Genomic DNA, 13,431 nt, shown 5'->3' with positions numbered 1-13,431 from the left:
GGCTCTGCGCTGACCGCTGGGAGTCTGGAGCCTGCTTCAGATTTCGTGTCTCATTCTCTCTCTGCCCCTCCCCCACTTGTGCTTTGTCTTTCTCTGTCTCTCAAAAATAAACAAGTGTAAAAAAAAATTTTTTTTTAAAAAGTGAGGAGGCAGGGGTGGCTAGGTGGTTAGACTTCTGTGACCATTATGACCATTATCCTTTTAAAAGTATATGTATAGAATAGACGAGAAACACGAAGTCATCTGATACCTTGTCGGGATAGTAAGTTCACAGCTCAGGTTACGATAGTAAGGTTATAGACTTTCTTCTACCTGTTTGTTGCTTTCACATGTTGGCAAAGAATAAAAACGGTTAAGGAATCTCTTCGTGAACCAGAAAAACAAAAGCGGTTCATCCCGCAGCCACAAAGGGCCACATCACTCACTGTCCCTTCTCTGAGTGGCTCTGTACTCCCGAGGTAAGCCTTCTCTCCAGTTGGGACAGTTTTCAAGATGTTTTCTAACAGCCTGCTTGGGTTTGCTCTGTCCAGAAGCGCCCGAGGCTGTACCCACTGCCCAAAGGGTGAAGTGTGACCGGCTGACCCACCTCTGGTACAGGTGGTACAGACCCACCTCTGGTTTCTTACCCCTTAGAGATGTAAGAAAGTTCCTTGCTCCTCATCTAGGGTTAACCCGCAGCCGGACCAAACCACCAGGGACGCCCTCTGCTCTGCACCCACCCAGAGTATGAAGGAAAATGTCTGAGTTAAAAGTTTGCCTTTCTTACTGGAAGAATTTTTATTAGGCCAAAGCGTTGACAAGTTTGTCCTTCCCAGAATCTGCTAACACCCTCCCTCCGTTCCCTTCAATTTTTAGCACTTTTCCCCTCCTCGGTTTTGGAGGGGAGGAAGAACTATCTTGAACAAGCAGAAAGTTTTATCCAAGGTGTTTGGCAATGACTCCGTGTGCTGGGAAAGATTTATGTCTCCGTTCTCTGGCACCGCCTAGTGTGAGCTCACTTAAAACAACTGAATAAATGAGTTCACTTTATCCTGTCAAAATGGAACCGAGGGCGGCATGGTACCCAGCTGGGGTCCACGGGGACCCTGAGGCAACGTTCATGTCTCAGTCACTTGTGCTGAGCTCAGCCATTTTTATGTCTGTCTGAGATCATTAAAACGAGGAGGGCAAGGAGCAGAAAGCCCCATGGAATGAATGGTGTGATGGAAACACCACTTGAAGCCTACAGGGCTCAGCCCTAAGCCTGCATTTAGAGGTTCACTTAAAAGGCTGCCCCTCTACCAGTTAGCAGCCCTTCGGACAGTTGGTTTGACCTGAGCTCCTTGAAAGGGGCTCCTGCAGAGAAGTTTCTTCATGCTGATGGTCACAAGACTATTTGTCTCCCTTTCTCGTTAAGCCCTATTTTGTCATTCCTATGGCCCTCCTACCATTAAGACTGGGCCCATTGAGACAAGGCCTTATTGCTCTAGGAAAGGATCGTGGATTCTGTCCTGGATGGATTGTCTGGGCCTCCTCAGTTCCATCCCTATACATGGGTTGGGGCTCAGGATGCTTTTTAATTCAAGGTAGCTGCCCCGGAAGGGAAAGATAGCACTGCTAAGTCCCGAGCAGAAGGTAGCTGGTGAGCTGGAGGGCCCAGGCTCACCCATCTGGAAAGCGGCTGCACGACCCTACCCTCAGCTAGGATTTGTTCCTCCTTCTGGAATCCTCAGGCTTCAGCCAGAGGGAAGGGTAGCTTTTGTCTTAGCTTGGGGGACTTGGGACTGTTTCTGACAGTTTCTTAGCATTTAAAGGTGACAGAGTGTGTCCCCTAGACTGTAAGCAGCCTAAGGGTGGGGATTGTGCCTTCTCCCAAAGGAAGAGAGGTAGAGAGATGGAGGGAGGGAGGGAGGGAGGGAGGGAGGGAGAGAGGAAGTAGACCCTCACAAGGCCTGGGAAACTCTCGTAAGAACTTAATGCCCTTTTATAAATGTGGAAGCTGAGAGATTGTGTTTATATATGTAAATACATCCTTATATCAATTTATTTTTGTTTAAAATGTAACTAGTTTGGGGGCGCCTGGGAAGCACAGTTGGTTAAGCATCCGACTTCAGCTCAGGCCATGATCTTGTGGCTCATGAGTTCGAGCCCCGCATCAGGCTCTGTGCTGACAGCTCGGAGCCTGGAGCCTGCTTTGGATTCTCCCTCTCTTTCTGCACCACCCCCACTCACACTCTGTCTCTCTTGCTCTCAAGAATAAATAGACATACAATTTTTTGTTTTTAATGTAACTAGTTTGATGTGCACTGGTTATATTTTTCAACATGCCTTAAAGCACAAATATAGATAAGATAAAAATTGTCATCTGTGTATCACCTTGGATGTTGCCCCAAGTGCTCCCATCCCACAAGGGCAGTGGCTGTCACAGTGTGGTCCCCAGGCTGGCAGCATCAGCATCACCTGAGAAGGCCTCAGAAATGCAAATTCTCAGGCTCTACCATAGACCTCCTGAATCAGAAGCTCTGGGAATGGGGCTCAACAGGCTCTTTTCTCAAACCTTCCAGGTGATTCCCACACTTGCTGAAGTTTGGTAACCACTGCCCTGGAGAGTCGGACCACTGAGGAGTACCTCCTGGTTGTGTCTCCTCTGCCCCTCCTGGACTCGGTGTCCTCATGAACACAGCACATGAAAGCCCTGGGTGAAGTACCATGTAAATGTTAACTCACACCCAGCCTTTCACAGCTTAGTTAAGAAAGACAAGAAATGTGATGTGAAAGAACATTTGCATCGAGGAAGACACCTTGAAACTTACATGTAAGAGTGCAGAGAACCAATGCTGGCTCATTTCTCTCTGAATCCTTTAGTCAGAATTCAGGACTGATGAGGAGAACCTAGGAAAGCAGCTAGCTCCCCATTGTTTAGAGCAGCCCTGTCCAACAGAACTTTCTGCAATGATGGACATGTTCAATATCTACATTGTGCTGGGAGACAATCCTCCAGGGGTCTTTTGCATTTCTGCACATCTTTCAAGGAGAGACACTGACTACCTTTTTCTGGACAATTTTCAAGGACATTTGTGTAGCCAATAGTCTTGGAAGGCAGAGATAATGTCTTCCTCCAGAGCCAAAAAACACAGCCTGCTTCCTGCCCATTATAAAAGATTCAGGTTCCCTAAATTGGGGTTTCCTCTCTTGTATTGGAACCCACTGCATGTATAGGAATCATCAGGCCCTCCTCATGTTACTCTTTGAGAATTGGAGCTCAGGAAACTGGAGCAAGAAAATGCTGATACTCTGGCTACTGATATTGCTATAAATAATAAAGTCCGTTGTCTCAGACCCGGGAGTCTCATGTCTTCTGCTAGCATTCGTGAAACTAGCAGATTAATTTGTTAGCTTGCAACTAGAGGAAAATATGAGATTCTTCACGTTCCTCAACGTATTGTCCAAAACACGTGGCTATTGAGCACTCAAAATGTGGCTAGTATGACTAAGAAACTGCATTTTTAGTTTAAACGAATTTTCCCTAGTTTTAGTGAAGTATAATTGACAAATAAAATTGTATATATTTACAGTGCACAATGAAATGATCTGATACAAGTATACATTGTGAGATGATTACCACAATCCAATTTATTTACATATCCATCATCTCACATAGTTAGCTTTTTTCTTTTTTTGGTTAGAACTCTTAAGAATTACTCTCAGCAAATTTCAAGCACATAGTACGGTATTATTAACCATAGTCAGCATGTTGTACATGAGATCCTCAGAACATATTCATCTTGTAACCGAAAGTTTGAACACTTTGATCAACACCTCCCCATTTCCCTCACCTTCCAGCCCCTGGCGACTACCATTCTACTATGTTTCTGTGAGTTTGACTTTTTTCCCCTTTTTTTAAATTCCGCATATAAGATTCCATATATGCCATATGGAATACGTCGTCCTCTGGCTTATTTCATTTAGCATAATGTCCTCTAGGTTCATCCATGTTGTCATAAATGGCTGGATTTACTTTTTTAGGGTTGAGACATATTCCATTGGATATATTTTGTAAAAGTTTATTTATTTATTTTTGAGGGAGAGAGTGTGTGTGGGGGGGGAGGGGCACAGAGAGAGGGAGAGTGAGAATCCAAAGCAGGATCCTCGCTGTCAGCGCAGAGCCCGACGCGGGGCTCCATCTCATGAACTGAATAAATGAGTTGATGAACTTGTGAGATCATGACCTGAGCCGAAATCAAGTCAGACACTTAATGGACCGAGCCACCCAGGAGCCCCTCCATCGTATATGGTAGACACTTAGGATGTTCCCATATCTCAGTGATTGTGAATAATGCTGCAATAAACATGAGGTTGCAGATATATCGCCAAGGTACTGATTTCACTTTCTTTGGATATGTATCCAGATGTGAGGTTTATTTTTAAATAGCCACATGTGGCTAGGGACTATCATATTGGACCACAGAGCTCAGAATGTTCAAGCATCAACAAGCAGGACCAGGTAGAGGGATTTTTCCACATTGAGAGGGAGTTGACACTTAGATGATCTCTAAGGTATCTTCAATATTTGAGTGTTAATGATTCTGCAGCTCTAGGAGGAGTGGAATTGTGAAGAGGTGCCTTTTCTTTTTTATTATGTCTGGAGGGGTTTCCTGGCACAGCTTAGAGATCAAAGGCAAGAGGAATTGGGACTGAGTTTGGAGCTTGGGGATGGAGAGATATTCTTGCTATAGGAAATGTCTTTTGGAAGAGGCTTGGATGCAAGAGAGAGAGAGAGAGAGAGAGAGAGAGAGAGAGAAGATATGGCCAGAGAAGACAAGCAGACCGGTGACCCTTAAAGAATTTACCCGGCTCTGCCCTCCCCTTCTGCTGTCAGCCTGAGAATATCCCCCGTCCACCCCTGGTTGGTCGGAGACTCCTTTGGGCCCTTTTCAGCTCCCCAGACACCTGCCCCCTTACCTCCTGGCTCAGAACAATCTCCTCTTTGATTGCTGGCTCAGGCCCTGCTGACAGGTCAGGTCATATGTACCTAATCAGGAGGAGCTGGGGCCTGAGGGATGATAAACAGGGCTTCTCATTTCAATAAAGTTTGTGCAGAATATTGGAAACAGCTGTGGGCCTTGGCTGGTGGTGCCAGAGCCCGTGGGGGCCTGGTGTTTGTGGGAGGAAGGTTGAAATCGGGAAACATAGGGGCGGGAGTTGAAAGGGTGCTTTGCCACCCAAAGGCAGAGAAAGCCAGTGAGCCTAGTTCAATTGCCAGCTCCTGCTGGAATCCCAGGCTTTGTGGAGCGTGGAGAGCACTCTGGAATCAGAGGACTGAGGTCATAGCCAGGCAGGTCTGGATTACCCTGGAGGTCTTTACTTACATTTATGTAAATATGTCGTTTATTTTACAAATTCTACGTAGATTTCTCCTCAAGCTGCTTTTCTCACCTAACATCGCAAAAATCCTTCTAAATGTATTCTTTTTCTTAAATTGTGGTAAAGATATAAAATGTACCACCTTAATCATTTTTAAGGGTACAGTTCACTGATGCTAAGGATATTCACACTGTCGTGCAGCCAGCCTCCACAAATTTTTCACCTTGCAAAATTGAAACTCTGTGCCCATGAAACACCAACTCCCCATTCCCCCCTCACCCGAGCTCCTGGCGACCACTTTTCTTTCCGTTTCACCGAGTCTGACTACGTTAGAGGTATGGAAAGTAGAATCATACAGCATCTGTCTTTTTGTAATTTACTCTTTTTAATAGTTGCAGAACATTACGGTATATGGACCTATGTGTATCATTCAACGATTACCAGTACTGTACTTTTGTCGCTGCAAAAAAAAAAGCTTTGCAATTTTTTAATGCATATCCTTGAATGCTGGAGTTTGCTGCCTTTCTCTTTCTTGTTTCTTCCCTTCCTTCCTTCTTTCCTTCTTTCCTTCCTTCTTTCCTTCTTTCCTCCCTTCGTTTCTTTCTTTCTTTCTTCCCTCGCTCCCTCCTTTCTTCCTTCCTTCCTTCCTTCCTTCCTTCCTTCCTTTTCTTCATTCATTTTCTGTAGGATAAATGACCAGAAATGACATGTCATGACATATGAAATAACCCATAACTGGGTCAAAGAGATGTCTATTTAAAAAAATTTTTTTTAATGTTTATTTATTTTTGAGAGAGAGAGATATGAGTGCGAACAGGGAGGGGCAGAGAGAGAGGGAGACACAGAATCCGAAGCAGGCTCCAGGCTCCGAGCTGTCAGCACGGAGCCCGACGTGGGGCTCAAACCCACAAACCGAGAGATCATGACCTGAGCTGAAGTTGGACGCTTAAACGACCGAACCACCCAGGCGCCCCAAGAGATGCATATTTTTAGCTTTCATACATGTTACTAGATCCCTTTCTCAGAAGTCCGGGTAACTCCCATCTCCACACCTGGGACTGCGAGTTGCTTCCCCCACATCTCCTCCAGCGGTGGCTCTCCTCACTCTAAGTTTTGCCATTCTGACAAAGGAAAAGTGAAGTCGTGCTTTTAAAATGTGTATTTCTTGGGGCACCTGGGTGGCTGGCTCAGTCAGTTGAGCGTCCGACTTTGGCTCAGGTCATGACCTCGCAGTTCCTGAGTTCTAGCCCCGCGTCGGGCTCTGTGCTGACAGCTCGGAGCCTGGAGCCTGCTTCCAATTCTGTGTCTCCCTCTCTCTCTGCCATTCCCCTGCTCACACTCTGTCTCTCTCTCTCTCAAGAATAATAAACATTAAAAACAATTTTTTTTTTTTTTTAAATTTTTTTTTTTCAAAGTTTTTATTTATTTTTGGGACAGCGAGAGACAGAGCATGAACGGGGGAGGGGCAGAGAGAGAGGGAGACACAGAATCGGAAACAGGCTCCAGGCTCCGAGCCATCAGCCCAGAGCCTGATGCGGGGCTCGAACTCACAGACCGCGAGATCGTGACCTGGCTGAAGTCGGACGCCCAACCGACTGCGCCACCCAGGCACCCCAACAATTTTTTTATGTAATAAAAATAAAATGTGCGTTTCTCTATTAGTGAGGTTAAGCATCTTTCCCTGAATGCACTGACCATCTCTGATACAAATACAAATGTATTCGTATGTTTTGTCCATTTTCCTGCTGGCCTATTTCTCTTCCTCATTTTGCCTCAGAGCTCTTTGCCACAGATGTCAAACCTCTATAGGTAGTAGATGTTGAAATTTTGTCTCCAGTCTGTAATGTCTTTTGTCTCTGTATATGTGATCTTTTATCCTTTGAAAATTAAAAAAAAAAAAATGTATGTCTACCTTTTCCCCTCTAGCTTCTGGATTTTCCATTTTGTTTGGAAAAATCTCCTTATGGGCACTTGGGTGGCTCAGTCGGTTGAGCGTCCGACTTCGGCCCAGGTCATGATGTCGCGGTCCGTGAGTTCGAGCCCCACGGTCAGGCTCTGTGCTGACAGCTCGAGCCTGGAGCCTGCTTCGGATTCTGTGCCTCCCTCTCTCTCTGCCCCAACCCACTCGCATTCTGTCTCTGTCTCTCTCAAAAATTAATAATTGTATGAATATTCTTCTAATGTTTTCCTCGTTAAATTGTTTTAAGCAGTGTTTAAAACTGTTTTAAATAGTTCCTCGTGAAATTGTTTAAATGTGAAAAACAGCATACAAGTGGTTTGAAATGTTTAAATTTAAATACATTTAAATCTTTCACCTATTTGAAATTTAGTTTTAATAACACGTGAGGTAGAGAGACAAACCTTATTCTGTTTTTCTCAAAGAGCCAGTGGGGCCTACGCAATCGATCAAATAAACTATCCTTCTCTCCACTGGTTTAAAATACCACTTTTATTGTGTATTATCCATACGTACTGGGGTATATTTCTGGACTTGGTTCTATTTCTGTCCCATGAATCTGTTTATCTTGTCCTTTCGCCTTACCATATGATTTGGTCAAAGTGATTTGTAGTCCATTTTCATAGGCCCCTCTTACCTAAATATTTCTTCATTACTGTTATTTTCATCATTACGGTTATACAAATTCCTTGCAGCTGTAGAGCCTGGGAACGTCGGGAACTTTTCAAGACAAGCCAGAGTAAGTCCGGGAAGGCCTGCCCATGTGCACTCTCAGGAATCAACCACAGCAGAGGCCAGACGATATTAGATCTCCCGTGTGCTCGGCACTGCTCTTTTCAGTAAAGCCGGGGCTGGAAGACCAGAACTTCCCCACCTTGCGGTGACGAATACTTGAAATTTCTGGCTTCTCAGCCCCAGCCCCGTCCTCTGTACACTGCTTTGAGAAGGTGGCCTCGGGCCCTGTGAGTCCCGTCTCTGCTTGGCCAGCTGTTCCCTGTTGGATCCTTGTGACCAGAGCCACTAGAGGGGAGGCTGCAGGCTGGAGGAGGAAGGGTGACCGCCTGCCTTCCCGTTTGTGTCCGTGTGTTCCCTGCAAGAGGCACCCCAACCTTCCCCCCTCACCCCGCAGCAGGCCCATCCCGGAGCAGCAGCTGAATCCAGCTTGCCATGTCTCTAGTACTTCAAGCTTCACCATACGCTACGCACCCCACACGCCAGCTCCAGAGACCCGGCCCTCACAGGCAGGTGCCTCTTCCTCAGAGGTCTGGGTGCAAGCCCAGGGGTCCGTCCTTCCTTCCTTCCTTCTGGCTGAGAGCCTCCTCCCCAGGGCTCTGGGTCCCTCCTCAAAATGTCTAAGGGTTAGCGATTGCAGCCTCTTCCTCTGGTTTCCCCAGCCCAGGCGGTGGCAGGCCCTCCGGCCACTGCCGAGACCTCCGCGACACCTGAGCAGTTCTCTTGTCGCCCTTTCGTTACCTCGTGAGCAGCGTTATGTCTAGTTATCAATTCTTTATCCTTTTTTCAACTCACTTGTGTGGTTTTGGTCTCCTGATGGGCCCCCGCCTGACGCAGGTAATGGGGGAGCGGAGTTTTCTGGGGGCTGAGGGCTGCTTCTCTTGGCCACCCTGCAGAGAGCTCTCCTCCCCCCTCCATTCCCAGAATTATTTGGCTGCTGGTTGTCAAGGAGACGACTGACAATTTCCAGTTGCCAAGACTCCCCCAGGAGTTCTACGGAGACATTCTGGAAACTCCCTACCCCTTCCTGCTCCCCAGCCAGGGAACTTGGAGAATCTAGCCAGGTTGGGGGGGGTGGGTGGGGGTGGAGGGCAGGGCATGGGACGGGGTGTGGGGAGCAGACCAGGCCTGCAGATAGAAAGAGAGACAAGTGGTTTCCTTGGGCCCTGGCTTCGTCCACAGACCTCAAGTGCCTGGCCCGCTCCCCCAGCCTGGTCCCGACAGATACCCACTGGTCCAGACAAGGCTGAGTTCTCCGGTCGGGTCCTCAGCCACAGACACCTGTTCTCACACCGTCACTCCAGGCATGGTGGGAGCCCCATTGCCAGCTGCAGCAGGGAAGTGCCCAGAACCTTTCCCGGGGAAGAGCCTCAGCCATTCCTAAGTTCCTGTCACTGAAGCGGGGAGCAGCACACATTGGCACCCAGTGTCACGCCCTGGCTCCAGTCTGTTTCATAATAATAACAGAGGAAACATAATAATAATAATAATAATAATAATAATAATAGCAGTGAGGTGGGTGTGGACCTCACTGCATTAAAATCAAATAAAGTTGCCTCCATTACCGGGGCCCCTTCCCCCTTCCCCCCAGAGCCCCACCAAGATCTGCGAGGCTTACAAGGTACCGAATATAGGGAGACGCTTATAACCCTGGGTCCATCATGGTTGCTACTGACCTTCCCATTGGCCAACCCTTCACGGGACTTTCCATTTCTCTGCCCTTTATGGGTCAGGGGCCTGGCCTTTGGAGGTTCATCCTCTCTTGGGGACCCAGTGACCTCTGATCCATCCCCAAACTCAAGGAAGTCTCCTTAACTGCCACCAGAGGCACTCTCCTTTCTCCTCCTTACCACTTCCACAGAGAACACCTAACACAACTTTTCAGTAACTCCGTGCTTCCAAAAGAAAATAAAAAATGCTGACTCTGATGTCAAGCAGGTTTTGCGTCTGCCCTATAAAAATCCTCATGGCAAGGTAGAACTAAAGACCTGCTTTATTTTTGCAGAAAAATAAACTGAAGACATCATTCCATCTCATCCCTGAATGTCTTAGCATTCATCTAAGAAAAGTAGGAACATTGCCTTCCATAATCACAAAACTATTATCTCACAAAACCGAATTAACATTTTTCTTGTGGCGTATGCTGAAGAATCAGCCTCGTGTACGGAAAAGGACTGAGCTCTGGAGCGGGGAAGTAACATGCTTGGTGTCACTCTGCCAGAGGGCCACAGAGCCGGGATCTGAACACCCTCCTGGTTCCAAGCTCCGCTCTGTCCACAGCCCCGTGCGTTTGCACAGCGGTTCCTGCTTCTCGCCGTCCTCTCTGACGCACCCGCTCCTCCAGCTCTTATGAAAACCCTGAGAAGCTGCTGGGCCGGCACGACAACCCCATTTTTAACTGATGAGGAAACAGAGGCCCAGAGAGACAGAGTATCCCACCCACAGTGGCGTGGGAGGGCTGGCTGTGAAAGTCTCCGGCAACGGTACAGCCGATGGAAGGAGGGCTGGCTACCAGGTAGAGCTGGCACGGGAAACAGGCCTGCCTCCCGTCCCCCAAAGGGGGCACTAGCCACCATAGTCACACCTCAGCTTAGTCCTCCCCTGCCTTCCTCTCCTGATCCGTTGGTCTCCCTTTCCTCACTCCTCTATCTAGGGCCTCGTTCATTTCCTCTCCGGTCTCCAAAGGGCAATTAACAAAGTGACTAAGCGGTGACCCCTGCAGGGCCCTCTGTCCCTCTTGCCCTCCCCCTCCTCCTCTCAGCCAGGAACACAGCGGGAGCCACCACCACTGCGGAGCCTCTGGCCCATTTCCTCTCCAGCCCTCAGCTCATCTCCTGCTGGGGTCCCCGAGGGCCTATGGCTGGCCTCTGACAAGGCGCACATGGACACATGTGGAAAAGCCATTTTTTTTTCCAGGAGCATCTGCTTCCTCTGCTCCAGTCCAGCTGTCCCTATCCTTCCACATTCTGTTCAGGTTTCAGAATCAGGGTTCAAAATGGTCGCAACAGCCTGGAGAAGTCTGACGTGCCGCTGCCCACAGTGAGGCAGAAGTTTCCCAGAAAGTGAGGCAGCGGCCAGGAACCGCGAGCACTCATTGTACCCGGACCACTACTTTGGCCAAAGACCCCGGGGAGCCCCATGGAGCCACCATTTCCTCTCAGAATACTGAGTTCCGTCCAGGCTTCCTCCTGGGCCTAGGTGAGGACCCAAGAACACAGAAATAAATGTTAGCTGGATGGATCAGCAAAACTGTAACACAGTTTGTAACCGAGAGGGATTTTGAGTCTTCTTGTCAGAGAGAAAAGGAACCCAGCAGTTCCACGGGCTTCTGGCCAGCCCTGAGGGGACCGTCTCAGGTGGGGACAAACTGGAAAGTGCTCAAAGGTCATGGAGCTACAAGGAGAATGGGGGATCGATTCATCGGGGGAAAAAAGTAGAGGGAATCTGAGCCCATTGGTAAAATGTGGATAGCAGTACTATCTCATGGAGTGTTGAAAACACCCAGCCCATGCAGCACATTCCTGGCGATAAATGGTATTATTATTTAGGTAGAGAATACAAGGACTGGACATGCTGTTTTCAAATTCTGAATGACTTTCATTTGGAAGAGGGATAGGAGTAATTTTGCAAAGTTTCGGGGGAAGAGCTCAACCCTGACAATAGCAGCGTCAGGAAGGCAGATTCTAGTTCACCCAAAACAGAAAGAGGGCAAGAATGAACGTTTATTGAGTGTATACTATGTGCTAGGGGCTTACAAGGTGCTTGGTATGTGTGGTCGCATCTTATCTGTCCAATAACTTGAAAAAGTAGTCATTATCATGGTCATTTTAAAGATGAGGACAAGGAAGTTCAGGGTATGTTGCTTGCCCGGGGTCATATAGCTACTGCAGTGCCCACCCAAAGTTGGCCAATAGAAGGGGCTGAAGGGCCATCTCTCCAGAAGGCTACTGGAGGGCTCCTCTGCCATAAGGTGGGTCTCACTGACCCATTCAGAGCCCTCAGCCCTGGTTCTCCAAAATTTCAGCTCAAACAAGTCAAGAGTCTGGATCCCCAAGTCCATCCTTGTTACCTTCTGAGTTGAGCCAAGAGAACACTCCTGAGTTGGCCCCTCATCGCTCCTGTCTCTAGACCACCCCCTCCTCCTCCCTCCAGGATCTCCCAAAGCAACGACGCAGGTGCTGATGTGAGCCCTTGGGACCCAGGAAGGTTGTCGATGGAAGCCCCACAGTGAGGGGCCCTGCAAAGGACCTGGACAGGAGGGGAGGATGCAAAGCAGGCACCGAAACACGGGGAGCCTACAACCTCACCTGCCCCAGAGCCTGGGTACTGAGCATGCCCAGAGCAAAGCACAGTACCAGGTTACCCTGGCTTGGCTGATGCTCTTTGGGAAAGAGGGGAAGAGAGACAGGAAGGTGCCCTGCCATTGGTAGCATGATGCCTAGCACTTAGTAGATGTTCAAGAAATGTTTGTTGAATTAATTGTTGACTTTCTTCAGTTCAAGGGGCATAAATAATTTTAATAGACAGATGCTATATATGCATAAGACCATTTATTTTTCTCAAGGAAACAATTATATAAATGAAACTGAGGCTCAGAGGGGTTAGTTACATGCCAAGATTACACGATAATGAAGAGGCAAAGCTGTATTCTGACCACTGCACTTTGTTGTCTCTCAAAAGCCTCTCCTGGCCCCTGTGCTCCCATAGCATCCGAAACAGGAGCCCTAGACCTGCTCGCCCATTCTGGTCATGCCTCCTCTTCCCTTCCAGACAGGACTGTAGCTCTGCCCTGGGTGGGTGGGTGGGGGCTGGGGGCGGTCAATTTTTAGGTATCAACTTCACAGAGCCACAGTGTGACAGATATTTGATCAAACATTATTCAGTGTGTGTCTGTGAGGGTGTTTTCTGGATGCGATTCACATTTGAATGAGTGGACTGAGTCAAGCAGATTGCCCCCCAACCCCACCATGTGGGTGGGCCTCATCCAATCAGTTGAAAGCCTGGGTGGAACACAAAGGTGGACCTTCCCCCCAAATAAGAGAGAACTCTTCCTGTCTGACTGCTTTGAGGTGGGACATCAATCTCCTTCTGCCCTTGGACTTGGACTGAAGCATCAGCCTTTCTTGGGTCTCGAGCTTTCCAGTCTTCAAACTGGAACTCACACCATAGGCTCTCTTGGGCCTCCAGCTTGCTGACTACAGATCTGGGGAGTTGTCCACGCCCGTAATCATGTGAGCTAACTTCTTAAAAGAAATCTCTTTCTTGGGGCACCTGGGTGGCTCAGTTGGTTAAGCACCGGACTTCAGCTCAGTCATTATCTCACGGTTTGTGGGTTCGAGCCCCACATTGGGCTCTGTGCTGACAGCTCAGAGCCTGGAGCCTGCTTCGGATTCTGTGTC

At 48.2% G+C, this 13,431-nt stretch overlaps 1 long non-coding RNA gene across 1 annotated transcript; it reads right to left on the bottom strand.

The window, feature by feature from the left end:
- Positions 1 to 5,970: 5,970 nt before the first annotated feature.
- Positions 5,971 to 9,086, bottom strand: LOC147576876 (uncharacterized). Its single transcript, XR_015240572.1, has 2 exons — positions 7,938 to 9,086; positions 5,971 to 6,024 (listed from the first exon to the last, which is right to left on the bottom strand). It is a non-coding gene; the product is annotated as an uncharacterized LOC147576876 (long non-coding RNA).
- Positions 9,087 to 13,431: the final 4,345 nt, after the last annotated feature.

This window comes from Puma concolor, chromosome D1 (genome assembly GCF_028749965.1).
Source record: "Puma concolor isolate L17-30 chromosome D1, mPumCon1.1.hap2, whole genome shotgun sequence".
NCBI classification, from domain to species: Eukaryota; Metazoa; Chordata; class Mammalia; order Carnivora; family Felidae; genus Puma; species Puma concolor.
The sequence above is the reverse complement of the archived record's forward strand: the minus strand, read 5'-3'. Positions and strand labels throughout refer to the sequence as shown.